This window comes from Octopus sinensis, linkage group LG1 (assembly GCF_006345805.1).
Source record: "Octopus sinensis linkage group LG1, ASM634580v1, whole genome shotgun sequence".
Taxonomy (NCBI): domain Eukaryota; kingdom Metazoa; phylum Mollusca; class Cephalopoda; order Octopoda; family Octopodidae; genus Octopus; species Octopus sinensis.
In genome coordinates this window covers 57,164,316-57,184,020 of record NC_042997.1, presented here as the reverse complement: position 1 = coordinate 57,184,020, position 19,705 = coordinate 57,164,316, and the positions used below count along the sequence as shown (strand labels likewise).

The 19,705-nt window shown below is 37.0% G+C and overlaps 1 protein-coding gene across 1 annotated transcript in view; it reads left to right on the top strand.

The window, feature by feature from the left end:
- Window positions 1–19,705, top strand: part of LOC115215464 (neuronal calcium sensor 1-like) — a 203,823-nt gene that overhangs the window by 146,089 nt on the left and 38,029 nt on the right. The window lies entirely within an intron of this gene.

Genomic DNA, 19,705 nt, shown 5'->3' with positions numbered 1-19,705 from the left:
GCAGATACTTTAAGTAAACTGTTATCTCCCAACCACAATTTATCTCTATCAAAGCTCATTTTGGGACCTAAAGGAGAAGTATGTAACTTGGGCAATCATAGACAATACCATCCCTTATGTATATGATTACAACACATGTCTCTTATGCACTACAGAAAAATACCACATAATTATCTAGCAAATATGCTTATGCTTACTCACTAGAAAAAATGAGTTAATAGCACATTGCAGACATTAGAACAAATTTATTTTAAAGGGCTGACTCTGTTTACAAACCATTTGGTCGAAAAGCAAATGTCTTAACACACAGTCATGCCTGTGCATATATTTCAGCATGAGGTGCAAAACTGGTGCATCAAAAAAAAAACAACCTTGTACTTTGATTTGTTGTAGTTATGTCCTTTTTCCCTTTCTTCTTTATCAAAATTGACAAAATGAATATCAGACAGAATAATAGGTGGATTAAAATATTTGAAAAATATGCCCCAGTATTGCTACTATTTAATTACTGAAACCAGCAAAAAAGAATTTGAATGGATACTTTAGTATTGCTAACCTCTGAGAGGAGCATGTATTTTTAGTGTGGCAGAGAAATTGTCTAAAGTTTCTAGAATCTTGCTCTAAATCAGTTTTATTTCAGAATAACTATTTTCCTAGATGACTCACATCTAAGAGCTATTTTATTGATAGTTCTTACTTTATTAGTATTTCCTTCAAAGTATTCAGTGTTGTAATGTTTTTCATCAAAGAAATGATATTTCTCTCATTGTTTTTGTTGTCTATTAAGATTAATACCTGCATATTTTGATTTACAAAGTATTCTGTCTCCAGAACTCTTTCAAAATCAGTGTGACCAACAGTCACATGTAATATGAAGTACTATTATACTGTTACTTCCCACATCAATGTATATACTTGATATATTCATTTTTTCTTATTTTTCATATGAAACACTCAAAAGTGGTCTGAACTGATTTCATATTTCTTCCATCCCACTTTCTTTTCAAACAGAATGTTGAGATAGCTATTGATGTGCAAATTCTAAGAGATTGTCAATATTTTCCTTGTTTTCCTGCCATTGAAATAGATTTCTACGAGTAACAATCAAATATCCCTAATGTTAGCACTAATATTATTACTGTAAATACATTATGGTATATTGATTTGCTACACTAGAAAAGTTCCAATTGAATATTGATTTGGTGTATAAGGAATATTTTAGCCCTATTTTAAGTCAAACACAATCCTACGTCATCATCATCGTCATTATTTTAATTCCCACTTTTCTATGCTTGCATGTGTCAGACAGAATTTGTTGAGGCAGATTTTCTATGACAGGATGTTCTTCTTGCCACTAAACTTCGCATGTTTCCAAGTAATGTAATATTTCCCATGGCCAGAAGACTGGAAACAAATGTATAAGTGCCTCAAGTCATAAATAGATCAATGCAGAATTACCAGTTTCAAATATGCTGTATTGTTGCAATTATGCAATAGATTTAGTTAAGTTTGGTTACTGAGGTTGGTTGTGGTCAAAGAGAATAGAATCAGTCTCCAAGAAAATACTTTGAAATTCCTGTTATATATATATATATATATAATTCCTGACAAAGAACATTATTGTAGCTATTTTTCAAGTAATTATATTCCGTTTTAGTAGCTTACTCTAGGAATGGTATATAACTAAGGAATTGCTGATGGTTGAGATACAAAAATAATATTTGCCATATTTAGCTGAATTATGAAACAGAGAAAAATGTAAAATAAGAAAATCATAATAGAAATATCATAGCTCAAGATAAGTATCCTAAATTAGGTTAGAATTTTACATTTTGGTACATAATTCTCCCATGTCATGTTACATTTTGGCGCTTAATTTGCTCATATTGTCTTTCATTTTGGTACATAACTTTCCCATGTTTTCTATCATTGACAATAACTAGTGGCAAGGTGCAGTAAAGCATGATGTTCATTGAATTAGTCATTCACTCATTATAGGACAACAGATCAAATTAAATGTCAGCATAGGAAGCTTCAATCATCAAGATTTTAGTTATGCTCTTCCATGCTATCATGGGTTGGATGGATCAGTTCCAACAATGTGTTTCACCTTTTATTATCATCTTTTACCATTTTTATGATGTCTAGCATCCTGGGATCAGATTTGACTACTTCTTCCCAGTCTTCTGCTAGCATTGGTTGACAGTTTTTCACAAGGGAACAACAATAAAATCCTACTTCCTTTTGAAAATTGTTTGGTACCAATATCTAATTCAGTATGTACACATTCTGCTGGAAGTGTTTGCTGCTAGTCCAATGACAACAAAAATCTAAATTCCTTTGGAGCATTCTTTGCTGCTAAGTGTTGTGATTCAGATCAAACTAATGAATTCTTTGTTATTACCATGATGGAATTTGTGATTATTCATGAAACAAATTGACACAATAAGGGACTATTCTGACAGAAATTAATTATGCCTTTATTAAAGAAAGTAAAGTTTTCCTTATAACTTCACTATTAACCAGCTTCACAATCTGTCACATAATGAGTAACAATGTGAAGTACCAATATGCAAAGCATTAACAAGCTATTTCACTATGTACTTTCTTTTCAATGAATGTTAGCTCCATAGGAATCATTAGAATATTCTTTATATAAAGCCCTCAATTCAGCTTATCTAAAAGAGAGAACAGGTCTAAGTTGAATATTAAACCATTTCACAGTATCTTTTCTTTAATTTTAGTTTCCTCCTCCCCTTCACTCGTTTTCACCACAGCAACATTATTCAATCTTATCAGTCAGGCACTCAAAGAAGAACTTCAATTCATAAAGACTTTGCACACTACATTTTCTACAAAGCATGACTTACTCAGTTGACTTCTCAGACTCATTGTAATTTGAAATTCTTACTTCTCTATACTTGAATTACTGTCCATTTTCAAACCACATTTGTAAGAATCTATTATTTTATTACAGAGATGTACTTGCATAGCAAGTGACCTGATCTGAGATCGTGCACAGGAATGAAAACAATTGCAGCATGGAAGGTGTTTATAAGCCATTTTAAAACACACAAAAACCGTTAGATTTACTTCAACATTTAAATTCAATTTGTCAAAATATTTTTGCCGCTTTGAGACCGTGACCTGTTCACCGACAAAATTCCATGCTGCATCTGAGAAAGTAACAGTTATTTCATGATATGTATGTATGTATGTATGTACTTATGTGTTTACGTGAGTATTTAGGTAAGTGTGTAGACATGTCTCTGTGTGTGTACATGTGTATGTACATGTGAACATATGTTTATGTACTGATCTGTGTCTGTTCAAGTTGTATACATGACTTTTACTTTGTTGAAAGTTGTATACACACGCATATACATATATATAGACACACATATGTGTGTGTGTGCATTTGTCCCTCTCACCACTGTCTAACGGTGAATGGATACAACATCTTAGATACATATATGCAAATATAACCTTACTTATACATATTTACAAGTACACACAATCATATAGACACTTACACACACTCACAAATATACGTATAATCTTAAAGTATACACATATACGGTTATCCATCTATACATATATATATGACACTATGTGTCATATATATATGATACATGAAGTCAGAGAGGGGAGAGGTGACAAGTGGCATCTCACAAGGCAGTGTCATTGGCCCAGTACTGTTTCTCATGTATATAAACGATCTGCCTCAGTATGTCCAGAGCCATGTCAGGTTATTTGATGATGACACAAAGATCTTCGCAAGGAATGATGTTAATGTGACCATGGCAACGCTGCAAGATGATCTGGATTGCCTTCATGAGTGGTCGACGAACTGGCAAATGCAGTTCCATCCTGAGTTGTGCTCCGTCTTGAGAGTGGGGAACCCAAAGACAGACAGGAAATACTACATGAGAGGCCAGGATGCACAAGGGGAATGGTCTGTGGTGGAGCTAGTAGAAAGTAAGGTGGAGGGGGAATCTTGGCATCTTGATTGACAAAGGGCTGACCTTCAGGAACTACATAAACCAAGCGACCACAAAAGCAAACCGAATCCTTGGAGACATCCAATGATCATTTGATTTCATCACCCCTGTTGTCTTCGTCCAACTGTACTAGTCTCTAGTTCACCTGATTCTTGAATATGGACACACAGTTTGGCAACCCCAGCATAAGGCAATGTGTTGTGAGTTGAAGGATCTTTAGAGGCATGCCACCAAATGCATTGCATCCTTGAAAGAAAAGCCATATCCAGATTGCTTGGCTGCACTAAACCTGCCTCGTCTCAAACATCGACGTCTCAGCAGGGATATGATCAACATGTATAAGTATACACACAGCCAGTACCTGACCAGCTGCCCTCGATTCAACTACTTCCAAAGCAGAAATACGAGAGGACACAGCTTGAAATTGGAAAGATCACACTGCAGGCTCAACATTAGAAGCTGCTTTTTCGTACAGCATGTGACCACCACCTGGAACAGTCTGCCAAACAGTGTGGTCGCAGCTCCGTCAGTCAATGCCTTAGAACAGGCTTGACAAACACTGGATGGAGCTTCCTGCAAAATTTGACCCTGTCTGTTACTATTAGCTACAACAGTCGAAGTGTTGTACGACACATGACAAATTAATGTACTAATGGATAAGGACCTGTGAACAAGCTCCTAGGAGCTTCAACATGGAAACCATCCAGTATCCAGTAACACACAACACATACACACATATACACACACACATACATCTACACATACGTATATACGTATCAAACTATGTCCGCTCATACGGTTATATATAACTACATATATGTATTTCAGTATCATGCATCTCAACATGTATGTATGGATTTCTACATGTAATGAGAGAAAGGGGTTGTCATAGAGGGGTACTCCTGAGTGGAATCTAGGTGTTACCCAATTTGGATTTACGGTTGAGAGCGGGTTTGTATTCTTGTATACAGACAGCTTCAGTGACTTGTCTCAGCATTACATCAGTGGGATTTGTAGAAAAGATGTTTAACTTAAGTCTCCCTAAGGAGCCCTTGAGGTAGTCTACAACATGCTGATAAAAGATGGAGTTTGGTTTCTTTTCAATGTAGTTGTCCAGGTGTTCTTTGAACCTATCATTGATGCTCCTAGAAGTCTCACCAATATATGACTCTGGGATGATCGCCCAAGCTCCTTCTTGGCACTTAATCTGATATACAGTGCTCTTCATTTTGCAGTTCACATGTGCGTTTGCAGAACATACTGCACAATTATTTGGACACGTGATTCTATCAAATGGATATGATGTACGTAATACAGATTTGATAGTCCTACTTGTCTTTTCTACAACTTTGATCTTAAGACCAGTTGTACGCAGGATTTTCTCAAATGCCTTACTTAATTCATTCTTAGGTGTAGCGTCAACAAACATTACACTGTGAAACTTTTTGTTATCATACCAAGTATTGTTTTTATTTCTTTTGTTGGTCTCCCTCTCCAACCTATTCCAGAACTTGTTGCAGTATAGGGGGCATTTACTGTTTTTCTCATCTCTTAGAATGCGTTCGAATCTTGTTTTCGCTCCTTTGTACACTCTGATTCTATCGTACTGTGTGTATCCGGAACGTTGCATTTGAGATATGTAGTGCTGGATGTGTTGTTGTTTTTGTGGTTGACATAGTGGGGATACATTTCTCATTACTCTAACTAAGTCTGCCACGTGGATGTTGATCTTTTATTACTTTGAATCATTATACCCAGCTAGATTTGATCAGATCCATGCTACAAGCACCAGTAGCTTGCAGAAAATAAGGGAAGACTTACATATGTATTGTTGTAATCTATGTGCATCCCTTTATTTTCTTTAATCCAGCTATCAGTTTACATATACATCACATATCTGTATTAGTATAGTCTTCTCTTTTGTACACTATGACTGATTTTTCTGATGTCTATTTTTACTCTCAGTTCACTTGTGCTATAACTTTCATGCACACTAACATTATACATCCATTGGAACAAGGTCACCTTAAGCCTACAAACATTTATTTTTCCAGATACATGACTGCATGTGCTTCCTAACCACATAGTTTCAGGTTCAGTGTCACTGTGGAGAACCTTGGGCAAGTGTCTTTTACTCTTGCCTTGGGTTGACCAAAGCTTTGTGAGTGGATTTGATAGACATAAACAGGAAGAAGCTGTGTGCGTGTGTGTATGCATGCATGTATGTGTGTGTATGCATGTGCATGCACGTGTGTGTATGTGTAAAATATGTGTGTATTTATATATAATATGTATGTATGTATATATATATATGTATATGTATGTATGTACGTATGTGTTTGCATGGGTGTGCTTTATGTCTCCTTGTCTTGGCAGGGCATGATAGCTGTAAATGAGCATCAGCCATACAGGTAGTGTCTTTGTTTCCTGTCTTCTGTAAAAGCATGTCCCACCATGGGGGAAATATTACCTTGATGGTGACAAGTGAGGGTTGGCAACAAGTAGGGCATCTGAGCATAGAAAATCTGCTTCATTGAATTCCATACAAGCATTAAAATGATGATGATGATTTCACTATGATCCATAGTTCAAGGATGCTGATGATGCACAACGATGTGTATGTGGTCTGATCAATAAGTATCCGGACTGTTGCCATAGTAACGAAGCTAAAGCACACAGGGTGAAGTTGCTTGGCACAGATTGACCTTGAGCTCTGCTGTGCATACACACTAAAGTTTAACATTCTAGCTCAGTTCCGTTGTTTACAGCAGTGTTTAGAAGAAACATTTGTAGCATGTGATCATTGCATTGACCATGGCAGAGAAAGTTGAGCAGAGAATCATCTGCACCAACTTTTGTCAAAAGCTTGGCGATACCTGTTCAGAGGCCTATGCAAAGTTGCAGAAAGTGTATGGAGAGGAGTGTATGAGCCACACACAAGTTTATGAGTGGTTCAGACATTTCCAAGATGGCCACAAAAATGACGAAAATGACAAACATTCTGGGAGACCCACAACCAGCAGAATTGAGATAAACATCGCAGATGTGTATGCAGCTGTTGAATCACCATCCGTGAGCCATCAGAGGATGTACAGATAAGTTATGGTTCAGTTCAGTCCATTATCACTGAAGATTTGGGTATGAGATGCATGTCTGTCAAGTTTGTGTCAAAACTGCTTTCAGCTGACCAAAAAAAAAACACTTGGGTTTCAGTTGCACAAGATCTCCTTGATTGTGTTGAGAATGATGAAAACTTTATGAAAATGGTCATAACAGGTGAGGAATCATGGGTCTATGACTATGACTCCAATACAAAGGCTCAGTCTTCACAGTGGAAGACTCCAACCTCTCATGAGTTGAAGCAATGTGAAGATGTTGTTGACCGTTTTCTTCAACTACAAGGGGATTGTTCATCATTTATAGGCTCCACCTGGTTAGACAGTAAGCAAGAAATACTACCATGACGTTTTGAGGCATTTGTGGGATGCTATTCATTGTAAAAGGCCATAATTGCATGCATCAAGTGAGTGGCAATTGCACTATGACAACACACTTGCCCATTCAGCACAGCTTGTGTGGCAGTTTTGGGCTTGGCACAGCATTCCCCTGATCTGACAGCCACCGTATTCCCCAGATCTCATCCCTTGCAACTTTTTCCTCTTTCCAAAAATCAAAATTTTAGGACGTCAAAGAAATCAAAGTGAATGCGATGAGGCAGCTGCTGATTATCCCAGAAAACGAGTTCCAAAAATGCTTTCATCAATAGAAACAACACCGAATTAAGTGCATGGCTTCCAAAGGAGACTACTTTGAAGGAGATTAAATGCTAAATCGGTATGTGTTGTAGTTTTGTTTTTATAGCACTAATCCGGATACTTTTTGGATCAGACCTCATATTTCAATAGGCAGATAACCTAATAGTACCCATTTTTCTAGATAGTATTGACTGTGGGTTTCTCTGAGATTCTTATCCATGCTTTAATAGGTCTTATTTTTACTACACCTGTATGTCCACAATGTCCTCATCCAGTAAACTGATGGATTTTTTAGTCACTAGTTGTGACATGTATTGGAAGGGTTACATGTACCTATTGCAAGTATCTACAATCTAAAATGTACAACTGATCAAGCCAGTGACACAGCCTTCACATAATTACTCAACTTGCTAGAAATACCAACCAAATAGCCCTAAAATCACACAACCTTAACTGTTTGATACTAATCTACCTGAGACTGCTCTGATATTATGATAGAAATCTCTTGCTTTAAAGTTATTTAAATTAAAACCATCCATAAAAATATTATGTTAATGTATGCTCAAGACAAAAGCTTAATAATGAAATTATTTTACTAAATCCTACATCAATTTCAAAATTAATTGAAACAAAAGATTGTGTATTTCATTAAAAATATGGTAACAAAAGGGTTAAAAAGGCAAAAAATGCTTTAAATACAATAGTTCTAGATTCAGCTTGTGTGAAAGAAAAGGCTGGAACAACTTTCACCTGAGATCTGCTTGATTGGCGTTGACCTGGGTCAACATTGACAACTGATTCATTTGTTTTGCATTCTGAGTTAAATTACTTTCTCGGAGTGACAGACCAGCTGAAATATCTTAGCAGCAAATCAATGCACAAGGGCCCCTACATATACTTATTGGTAGCAAAATCACAGCATACATAGATAAGTATTGGACCCCTCCACCAGTGGGGTCAGAGGTAAATGCTCAGTGACCCCATGCCTTAAGATGGTGATACAGACTGGTGTTCTATCTAGGTGAAGATTTTCTAACATGTTTTGTTATTTCAGGAATCCTATTAGCTGCCCGTCAGTAAACTGTATAACCATCATCTTCCATTATATTATTGATAAATTTCAAATTCTAATATCTTTTGAAGCAAGAAATGTCAATTCTTATCCTAAAGTTTGGATAGTTTCCTTCAAGCGAAACTTAGAGAGGTTATGACCTGATTCTTGTTTTAGATTCAGAAGAACTGGGTTTTTAGGCCAACTGTTAATGGTTTTTCAGAAATAAAGAACATTGCCAAACTCACTGGAGCTGTTTCTTTGAGATTTGATTTTAAACGAATTTCTTGATTATTTATTGAAGTATATGTCTAGTATTGAAGGAATATATTTCTGAATGCTAAATGTACTGTTTACATTGTTATAGAGAAAAGTAAAATGTCTTATAACTCTTAATGGGTCATTTGATCATCAGTAAAGACTTAAAAGTATGATAAGGAAAAATCAATTTGATGCAGCCAAGCTATTTCTAGTATTATAACTACTGCTTGAAATCACAGACACAAAGAATAAGTGAAGTAAAATGACTCAACCAGAATCTGGCCTATAACAAACACTTAGCTTATCAAGTGTCTCAGAACCTCAACGTGATCATTCACTCTGATAAAGGCAAACCACTGACCTTCCCCAAACATCTTCAACTCCCTAAAACAAAGGAAGGGCTAATTAGATAATATAGATGAAGACACTTCTAAAACTACGGGAATGTCATGGATGGAATGCCTTTGGTTACAGGTCTTCTTAATCAGAGTTGACTTAAAGCTAAACAGCAACAAATAAAATGGCTATGAACTAACTACATCTATATGGTACTTGTATATCAATGCTAAACATAACCATAAAGGGACCATTAAAAAAATCTTGGTTTTTTAACTTATTTGTGATTTTGAGTACATTACTTGTAGTTAAAAGAACAGCAACAATATTGTTTACTTTTTAATATATTCTTTAGTATTTTAGAAAACAGAAATTTTCATTCATGATATAGGTGTGGTTCTAAAGTGAATTTTTCATATATTGGCCATTGATATTTCTGTAGAACTTTCTCCTGAATTTTTGTACAAAGAAATGTACTTTTTCTTTGAAGATCACAAAATCAGATGCTTACCTTTTAAAGATGCCCTAACAGCAATTTTTCATAAAGACACGGTAAATGTAGATGATAATCAATACTTTCTTCAATCTATAAGTTCATTCAATAAAGTGAAAAATCAGCACTCTGCATAAGAAGTCTCTTGTGATATTTGTCATACACTGAGTTACAGATGCTCCATTGACTCTCGTGCTGTTAGAAATGTAGTGAACAACTTCGCCGATTGGAAATCTGTAACAAATGACAACAGTGTACGTCAATCATGATAAAATATATACATACATATACAATGGTGCAGGCATTGTTGTATGGTTAAGTGTTCTTTTTGGAACTACTGGATGGATACTGTTGGATGATGTCTTCTTCAATATTAACCAATGCCATGTGAGTGAAATTTGGTTGACAGAAACTGGAAGGAGCTTATTGTGTGTGTTTTTGCATGTGTATGTGTCTCTCTACTTGTGTGTATGAATATGTATTCATTTTATCTTGATATTTGTGCATTGATTGTAAGTTTATTTACAGTCTTCCATGAAAACATGCCTTGGTTGTGATTCATTTGATAGACCTTGCTTGGAAACAAGAAAAGCCTCCAGCCTTTTAAAAACATTTATCTCTATAAAGTCATTTAACCTGTGCAAGCATAGTAAAGTAAACACAAAAATAATAACAATAACAATGATGATAATGTTAAGAGCAAAATTTTAATTATAGTCTGCTAACAGTAATACCTATAAAAATACCTATATTGCTAACAGTAATACACCTATGAAAATAGATGTAGGCGAGTCAAGGAATTTAACTTCCCAAAACAACTTTCCGTGATAGTATTTTTGCATGTAGTCAGTTAGATATCAGTGTATTCTTCTCTCTTTCACCACACACACACACACACTCACACATCTCCCCATGGCTCTTTCTGTGAAAAACACGTTCTGTTTGCTTAACAATGAAGATTCTAGAGAAAGGCTGCTCAGGAAAGTTTTATTTCCTCTATTCTTTATAAAAGAAAGATGATAGTTGCAGATTCTCAATGTGATAATGCAGATAAAAGATTCAAAACAGCAACAGAAAACATGAGTTCATTTAGAGATTAGTAACAGTATTGAAACTGTGAAGAACCAAAGATTAGTTGAAGCGTATTAGCATAGATGTGGAGTACTGAGTTATAAGACACTTCATTCTCTTAGAATTTAATAGATTAAATATTGAGAAAATCTAAGGATTATGCTAAACTAATGCTTATTGCTTCTGAAGTAGTTTCCATACCTCTTCCTTTTTGTCTTTCTTTCTCCTTCCCACATCTTTCTTTATTACTCTTTTTGTAGTCATGGATTAACCTGACTATTTTATTAGTGAAGATTGTCTGCCCTTGATCCACCTGTTCATTTTTATATACTTGGGAAAAGTATAGACCAAGAAGAAATCCTCATTATCCTCCTCCTTTTGAAGAATTTTTATATCGTTTAGAATTGTAAATCACTAGAATAATGTTGCTAGTTTAGCAATTGGAATGTAACAAAATAAAGCTTTCAAGTGTCTGAATTGTAAAATATGAAAGAAATTTATACAAAAATCAACCAAGAACTAATCATCATCGTTTAACGTCCGCTTTCCATGCTAGCATGGTTTGGACGATTTGACTGAGGTCTGGCAAACCAGATGGCTGCACCAGACTCCAATCTGATCTGGCAGAGTTTCTACAGCTTGATGCCCTTCCTAACGCCAATCACTCCGAAAGTGTAGTGGGTGCTTTTACGTGCCACCAGCACGAGGGCCAGTCAAGCGGTACTGGCAATGGCCACACTCAAATGGTGTTTTTTTTATGTGCCACCTGCACAGGAGCCAGTCCAGCAGCACTGGCAATGACCTTGCTAGAATGTTTTTTCAAGTGCCACCAGCACAAGTGCCACTTGTAATGATCACGCTCAAATGGTGTTTTTTTACATGCCATTTGATTCAAACTGCTTTTAAATGATAAACTTGAAGACCTAGTAAATATTTTTTTTCTTAGATAATTACCTCATCAAGCTGTATTTCTATGATGGTTCTGTTACAATAGCATAAGTATTTTGTTTCCTTCCAAAACGAATTTTCATAATGTTATATTCATGACTGAAACAATTTCATTATTTTTAATTCAACCAACAATTTCACCTCCAACACTCTGTTACAATTGTATATCATAATAAAGTTATTTCCTCACAAGTCGGAAACTGGACTGAATTTTCAGCCTGGTTGAATCAGACTTCTGCTGAAGTAGTGTGGTTTCAGTTGAACCAGACTCCAACTGAAATCAAACTGCAAACTCAGTTAAGACAGGAATTATTCTTCTAACTCTCTCACTTTCCACTTGATAAATATATCATAGATATTCTTTTATTATTTTTCTGGTTTGGATTGCAACTATGCTTGTCTATTACCATTAACAGTTTTAGTTGATCACGTTGATTCCAGTTATATCTTTTATCATTCTCCATTTGTCAAACTACTAGGTCACAGGTCAAATGTTTCCTGTAACTACACCTATACTATACTTTCATGCTTTTTTTCTTGGAATTTGAATATGGGCATCTTCAGTATACTTTTGTAGATGTTCAAGAAGTAAAGTACAATAAATTATAGAATTCATATATAATATATAATGAAATTATTGTATACAGTGCTCAGGTGCACCACAACTTGTCAAAAGTGCATATAAAGCATATGCAGTAATGTACAAATGTCTGGGAAGTGAACAGTGTATGAGTCAGATACATGCTTGTGTGTGTATGGAGGGGAGGAAATCAGGTGTAGTGTTGGCGAATCTCAGGAAGCATGGAAGTTTTGAAGGATGCAGTGGTCTGACACTAGCAACTGATGCCGGCAGTCTGTTCCATGCTTCAGCAACTCTTAGTGTGAAAAAATGTTTCCAAAAGTCATGGGAGCTGTGCTGTTTTCTGACTTTGTAAACATGTCCACGGGTGTTAGACAGGTGGAGTTTGAAAAGTTACTCAGAGTTATTGTTAGTAAAATGGTTAATAATTTTATGGGTGTCTGCCAAGTCAGCTGCCAAACATCAGAGTTTCAATGTGTCCATGCCCAGGGAAGTAAGGCGTTCAGAATATGCTATTAGATCCCCTGCAAATGCATATTCAGCACATTCTACATGAAAAAGAAAAGGTGGTGTTCATTATATATATATGAGTGTTTGTGTGTGTATGTATATATATATATATATATATATATATACAACTAGCAGTATCGCCCGGCGTTGCTCGGGTTTGTAAGGGAAATAACTATATAAGCATTTTTAGAGAGTTACTTCCCTTATAAATTCGGGCTTTCTTAGCCATTTTTGTTTTGGTGTCTTCAAGCCATGAAGTCGTTGTTCTAAAAGAACGCTGGTCTCCTTCACAACGCATTACGACATTGATTTCTTTACACTCCCTTCCCCACAGCTTCACGAGGGAGGGAAGGGGGAGAAGCAAACAGGTGCAGCTGTGAGCGTGGACGCCAACTCTGCCGCCATCGACACACGATGCATTTTATGCATTAAAATGGAATAAAAAATGATGTTAAATTATTTTTAAAATCGTAGACTCATCGTTGATGTGCGCTAATAGTCAGACGGGCTCGAAATGAATCACGACTATAAGATACCCGAATTTGGTTAAACTGCACCGCAAAATGTGGGAGGAGTTAGGAATCTAAATCGAAGGGGACAGACACTCACACAACTAGAGTTTTATATATATAGATATAGTGTATATTTAAACACATAAGGAATCCACTTATAGGGATTCTACACACTAGAATGAACAGATAGGTTCTATAACCACAAAATTTGGGGATAAAATTCAACAGGAATAAATTTGGAAATGAAAAACATTTACCATCTAGTTTCCTGGACCAATTGGTTTCTGATATTCTTTTAGCGAGTCAAGGAGAACTCACCAGGTCTGATCTTCTTCAGCAGGTCCAACCTAGGGTTAAACATATACACACGAGACAAACAAAACCACTTCTCTCATGTTAATACGAACTAATTTTAATCAGTTTGCATTTCCCTTTAATATGAGAGAGAGAGAGAGATAAAACTTACTTGAAAATGGATGAATGGCATATGATCATATAATAATAATCATCATCATCATCGTTTAACGTCCGTTTTCCATGCTAGCATGGGTTGGACGGTTCAACTGGGGTCTGGGAAGCTAGAAGACTGTGCCAGGCCCAGTCTGATCTGGCAGTGTTTCTACAGCTGGATGCCCTTCCTAACGCCAACCACTCCATGAGTGTAGTGGGTGCTTTTTACGTGCCACCTGCACAGGTGCCAGATGAAGCTGGCAATGGCCACAATTGGATGGTGCTTTTTACGTGCCACCAGCACGGAGGCCAGTCGGGGCGGCGCTGGCAACGGCCACATTCGGATGGTTCTCTTATGTGCCACCGGCACTGGTATCACAGCTACAATTTCCATTGATGTTGAATGATTTTGATTTTGATTTGCACTTGCCTCAACAGGTCTTCACAAGTAGGGCTTGTGACACAAGAATGAAAGGTATGCATAAGTGAGCTGGCTATGTCCCAGGTAGAGGCCACGGGTTATGGTCTCACTTGTCCTGCCGGGTCTTCCCATGCACAGCATACTTCCAAAGGTCTCGGTCTCTGGTCATTTCCTCAGTGAGACCTAAAGTTCAAAGGTCGTGCTTCACCACCTCATCCCAGGTTTTCCTGGGTCTACCTCTTACACAGATTCCCTCATCCTCTAGGGTGTGGCACTTTTTCACACAACTATCTTCATCCATTCTCGCTACCAGCGCAAACGTCTCTTTTACACACCACAACTGATGCTTCTTAGGTCCAACTTTTCTCTCAAGGTACTTACACTCTGTCGATTATGAACACTGACATTACACATCCATCGGAGCATACTGGCTTCATTTCTTGCGAGCTTACGCATATCCTCAGCAGTCACGGCCCAAGTTTCACTGCCATGTAGCATGGCTGTTCGTACACATGCAGTCTGCCTTTTATTCTGAGCGAGAGGCCTTTTGTCACCAGCAGAGGTAAGAGCTCTCTGAACTTTGCCCAAGCTATTCTTACTCTAGCAGTTACGCTTTCAGCACATCCGCCCCCGCTACTGACTTGGTCACCTAGGTAACGGAAGCTATCAACAATTTCTAGTTTTTCTCCCTGGAATGTGGCGGAAGTTGGTCTCTGAGCATTTTCAGTGTTTATTGCTCCTGAGCATCTGCCACATACAAAAACTATCTTCCCAGTTAGCCTTCCTTTGACATTGCTGCACCTCTTATGTGTCCATATCTTACACTTGGCGCATCTTATAGAGTTTCTACCTATGCCTTTTCTACAGATCGAGCAGGGCCATCTACCTGAAGGCATTTGTGATTTGCCTGCCTTCCTACATATTAGGACTTTGGTTTTAGCTAGGTTGATTTTAAGGCCCTTCGATTCTAATCCTTGTCTCCACACTTGAAACTTTGCCTCTAGTTCTGATAGTGACTTAGCAATTAGAGCAAGGTCGTCAGCATATAGGAGCTCCCAGGGGCATCCTGTCTTGAATTCCTCCGTTATTGCCTGGAGGACTATGATAAATAGGAGGGGGCTGAGGACTGAACCTTGGTGGACCCCTACCTCTACCCTGAATTCTTTAGTGCACTCATTGCCAACCCTCACCTTACTTACAGCATCTCTGTACATGGCTTGCACAGCTCTCACTAACCATTCATCTATCCCTAGTTTCCTCATTGACCACCAGATAAGGGATCGGGGGACCCTGTCAAAGGCTTTCTCCATGTCAACGAAAGCCAGGTACAGGGGCCTATCTTTGGCTAGGTATTTCTCCTGCAACTGTCTCACCAGAAATATGGCATCAGTGGTGCTTTTCCCTGGCACGAACCCAAACTGCATCTCATCCAAGCTGACTCTCTCCCTAATCAGTTGGGCTATGACCCTCTCCGTAACCTTCATTACCTGATCCAATAGCTTGATACCTCTGTAATTATTTGTATCTAAAGCGTCACCTTTACCTTTATAGCAGTTGACTATTATGCTGCTACACCAGTCATTGGGTATGACTCCTTCGTGTATCACCTGGTTAACTATACGGGTGACTAGACTATAGCCGACACTACCAGATATTTTAAGCATCTCTGCAGTAATTCCTGATGGGTCTGGGACTTTCCCTGTCTTCATGCTTCTAATTGCCTTAACTACTAAGGAACTGTCAACTCGGATAGCTGGTCCCTCTGTTGGGTCGACATTCGGCAGACTCTCTTTATCCCATTCATTTTCCTTATTTAGCAGCCTTTCATAATGGTGTCTCCAAACCTCTCTCTTTGCATCCTCATTCAGCGCAAGTGAGCCATCATCCATGCGAACACATTTCTCTCCTACCATATCACGATTCTCTCTCACACACTGTCTTGCAACACGGAATACCTCAAGTCTTTGGTCCTCACGGCGCAGAACATTGGCAAATTTTTTCTTATCTGCTTCCCCTCTGGCTAAATAAACCTGTCTCCCAGCTTCTCTTTTGGAAGTCTGATACAATTCCCTGCTACCACCATTTTTCCAGACCTTACAAGCCTGTCTCTTTTCTCTAATAGCCCTGTCTACAACATTGTTCCACCACCATGTTATTTTGGGTCGAGAGGGGACTTTGCACCAACCACAGATCTGGTCCATGGCTCTCAGCAGGTTGTCCCTTAAAGACCTTATATAAATATATGCATATATACATACATATATGTACATACCTACATATATATATGTATATATACATGCACATATGGGTACAGGACATAAAAGAAATGAGAAACGTTCCTTCTCTCTCTCTCACTCTTCCTCCTTGACTCTCTTGTTGCTCACATGTGACCAACGGCTATCCAGCTTTCTTTCTTCCACTTTTTTCCTAAAGACAAGACGTGCTTTTGCCTGTCTCTTCTCAAAGCTCTTTTTTCCAGCATTCACCACTTCACATTGTCTTGGCTTAACAGCCCTCACCGTTTGTTTTTACTGTTTTTCTCTTACTGTCTTGCTTTTGTTACCACTTTAATCCTCCACAAAAAATTCTCAAATTCTATTTAATTTGCTTTGTGGGGAGGACTGTTTTAATGTAGTTGCATCTTGTCCCTACCTTCGAAACGCGGAGTAGATAAAACAGGGGACAACTGATGAATGGAATGTTCTTTATGTTGCCTGTCTCATTTCTCTATTTGTTTCTTTCACTGTTCAAAAAAATAGCATTTTCTATGTTTTTGTTTTTTATGTTCTTGTTTCTCATTTTGTTGACGTTTTTTGATGTCCTGTAGCCATACATGCATATATATATACATATATATGTAGGTATGTACATATATGTATGTATATATGCATATATATATATGCATATATATATATATAATCATTATCATCATTTAGCATCTGCTTTCCATGCTGGCATCGGTTAGATCGTTTGACTGGAACACTGCTAAGCCAGAGAGCTGTACCAGGTTCCAGTCTTATTTGGCATGGTTTCTATGGCTGGATACTCTTCTTAACACCAACTACCCCAAGAATATAGTGGGCCTCTCTTATGTGTCACTGGCACAAGTGCCTTCTATGTGGATGATTGTTCTTCTGAAGGGTAGAGAACTGCTTCCGGGTTTACGCACACACACATACACGCACACACACATACACGCACACACACATACACACACACACACACACGTGTGTGTGTGTGTTTTCTTTATGCTTAAAGATCTTTTCTCTGAAAAGAGGGAAAGAGCATATACTGTTTCCATATAATTTATTTATTAGATATTCCAGTAGTTGTGGATAGTCCTATTTTGCTATTGTTCTGCTTCTATCACATAATTTGAATTATTATGAATGTTTATATTTAAAGTAACTACAATTAGCGTAGCAAGTTTTAATTTGAAAACCATCAAATATAGCACCTGAAAATTAATGGATGAGGGTGATAGGTTATACATATTTTTTTTTTTTTTTATATACTGAGTTTGGTATAAAATATCTTCCATATATTTGCTTGCTGCTGTAGATAAGGACAGTATACCTTCACAAATAAAGTTTGTAAGTTTAATATAGCTTCAGGTATACGTAAACTAAAATTTAGTTGAATCAATGCACTAAAAGCTTTAACAAAACTGGACATCAGTCTCTTGAAGTATTGGTTTGTTTGTTTGATATTGGGTTATATTGGATTCAAAGACTTCCTGGGTAATTAGTGTCTTAACTGAAATGGTTTCAGCTGGAAAGAGAAAATGCATTTAGACTCTGCTTAGAGAAGGTTTTCTTCTTGTCACACAATGTCTACCTTAATAAATTGAAATATTTGTACAAAAGCCAACCAAGGTAGTCTCAACTTCCTAGAAATAGCAGCAAAATCTTCAAATCACACCTTACTGTTTTAAAAAGAAAAAAAGGAAGAACATTTTGCATATATCTTTTACAACATCTAAAGATGAAATGGTCTAAGCTGGATCTTATTTAATAGTATTAGCAGACTCGGGGCTAAACACAATGACAATTGAAATATTGAGAATATAGATTTTTTTCTTTTGGAGAAAGTTTTCTCACTAACATTCACTTCAAGTTTGTTAGGTATTGGTAAATCATTCTACTTTGAGTAAGTTGATGTATATTCATCAGGAAGGTGGTGGAGAGGCATGCTTTTCTTATCTGTGTACAGGTGTCAACTTGATATCATTTTTTCATCTGAGATTCCAATGATCTTATCCACTATGCCACAACCTTCTCAACTATCCTTTTCAGACTTGAATAACATGGGTTGATCTATGCTTGCATCGTGGAGATCATTACATGAAGTAGAGTTTTATAAAGTCAAATCCATTGTTAATACGTGTATAAACATATATAAATGTAATGAATGTTGTGCCTGATGATGGTAATAAATAAACTTGTCTGGAATATAGATATTAATGAATATATTACAAAATAGATCATGTTGACAGTTCAAAAACTTTCTCTATTAGTGATAAAATGTTAACCTCAGCACATAAATCATTGTAAATTTTCATGTAAGTCTGTTTCTATTTCTCACTAATTTCCTCTCACACACATGCACTCTTTCTCTCTCCTCCTCTCTTCCCCCATATATGTGTGTATGCATATATATGATGTGTGCACATCATCATTTTAATGCCCATTTTATCATGCTTATGTGGGTCAGATAGAATTCATGGAAGCAGATTTTTATGACCAAATGCTCTTCTTGTTAGCAAACTTCACCTTTTTCCAAGCAAAGTAATATTTCCCACAGTCCTTTAAATATGAACAGACAATTTTTTGTGAGAGATTGCAGAGGAAGAAATTGCTTGTTTGATGGTAACTTAGCACGCAATGTAAAGACAATGTCACAAAATCTCACACACACACCACATGTTCACACTCACACACATACAGACACAACAGATGCTTACACACATGCACACACACACACAGAGGCTTCTTTTGTTTTTTTTACCAAATCCATTCACAATGCTTTATTCTGATCTGGGCTATAATAGAAGACACTGGCCCAAGGTTTGACACAGTGGGACTGAACCTGAAGTCACATGGTTGTGGAATGAATGCCTATGCCAATTCCTATTTTAAATAAATCTGGCAAATCAACTTTGTTAACCAATGTACAATTCATACGTGCAGACTGATTACTGAGTAGAAAAGTTGACAGTGAACATGATTAGCTTGCTATAAATATATTAAAAAGTTAATCAATGTTTGGCAGAAAACTTTTTCCAACAGTTTATACTGTTCATAATGAAAATGTATC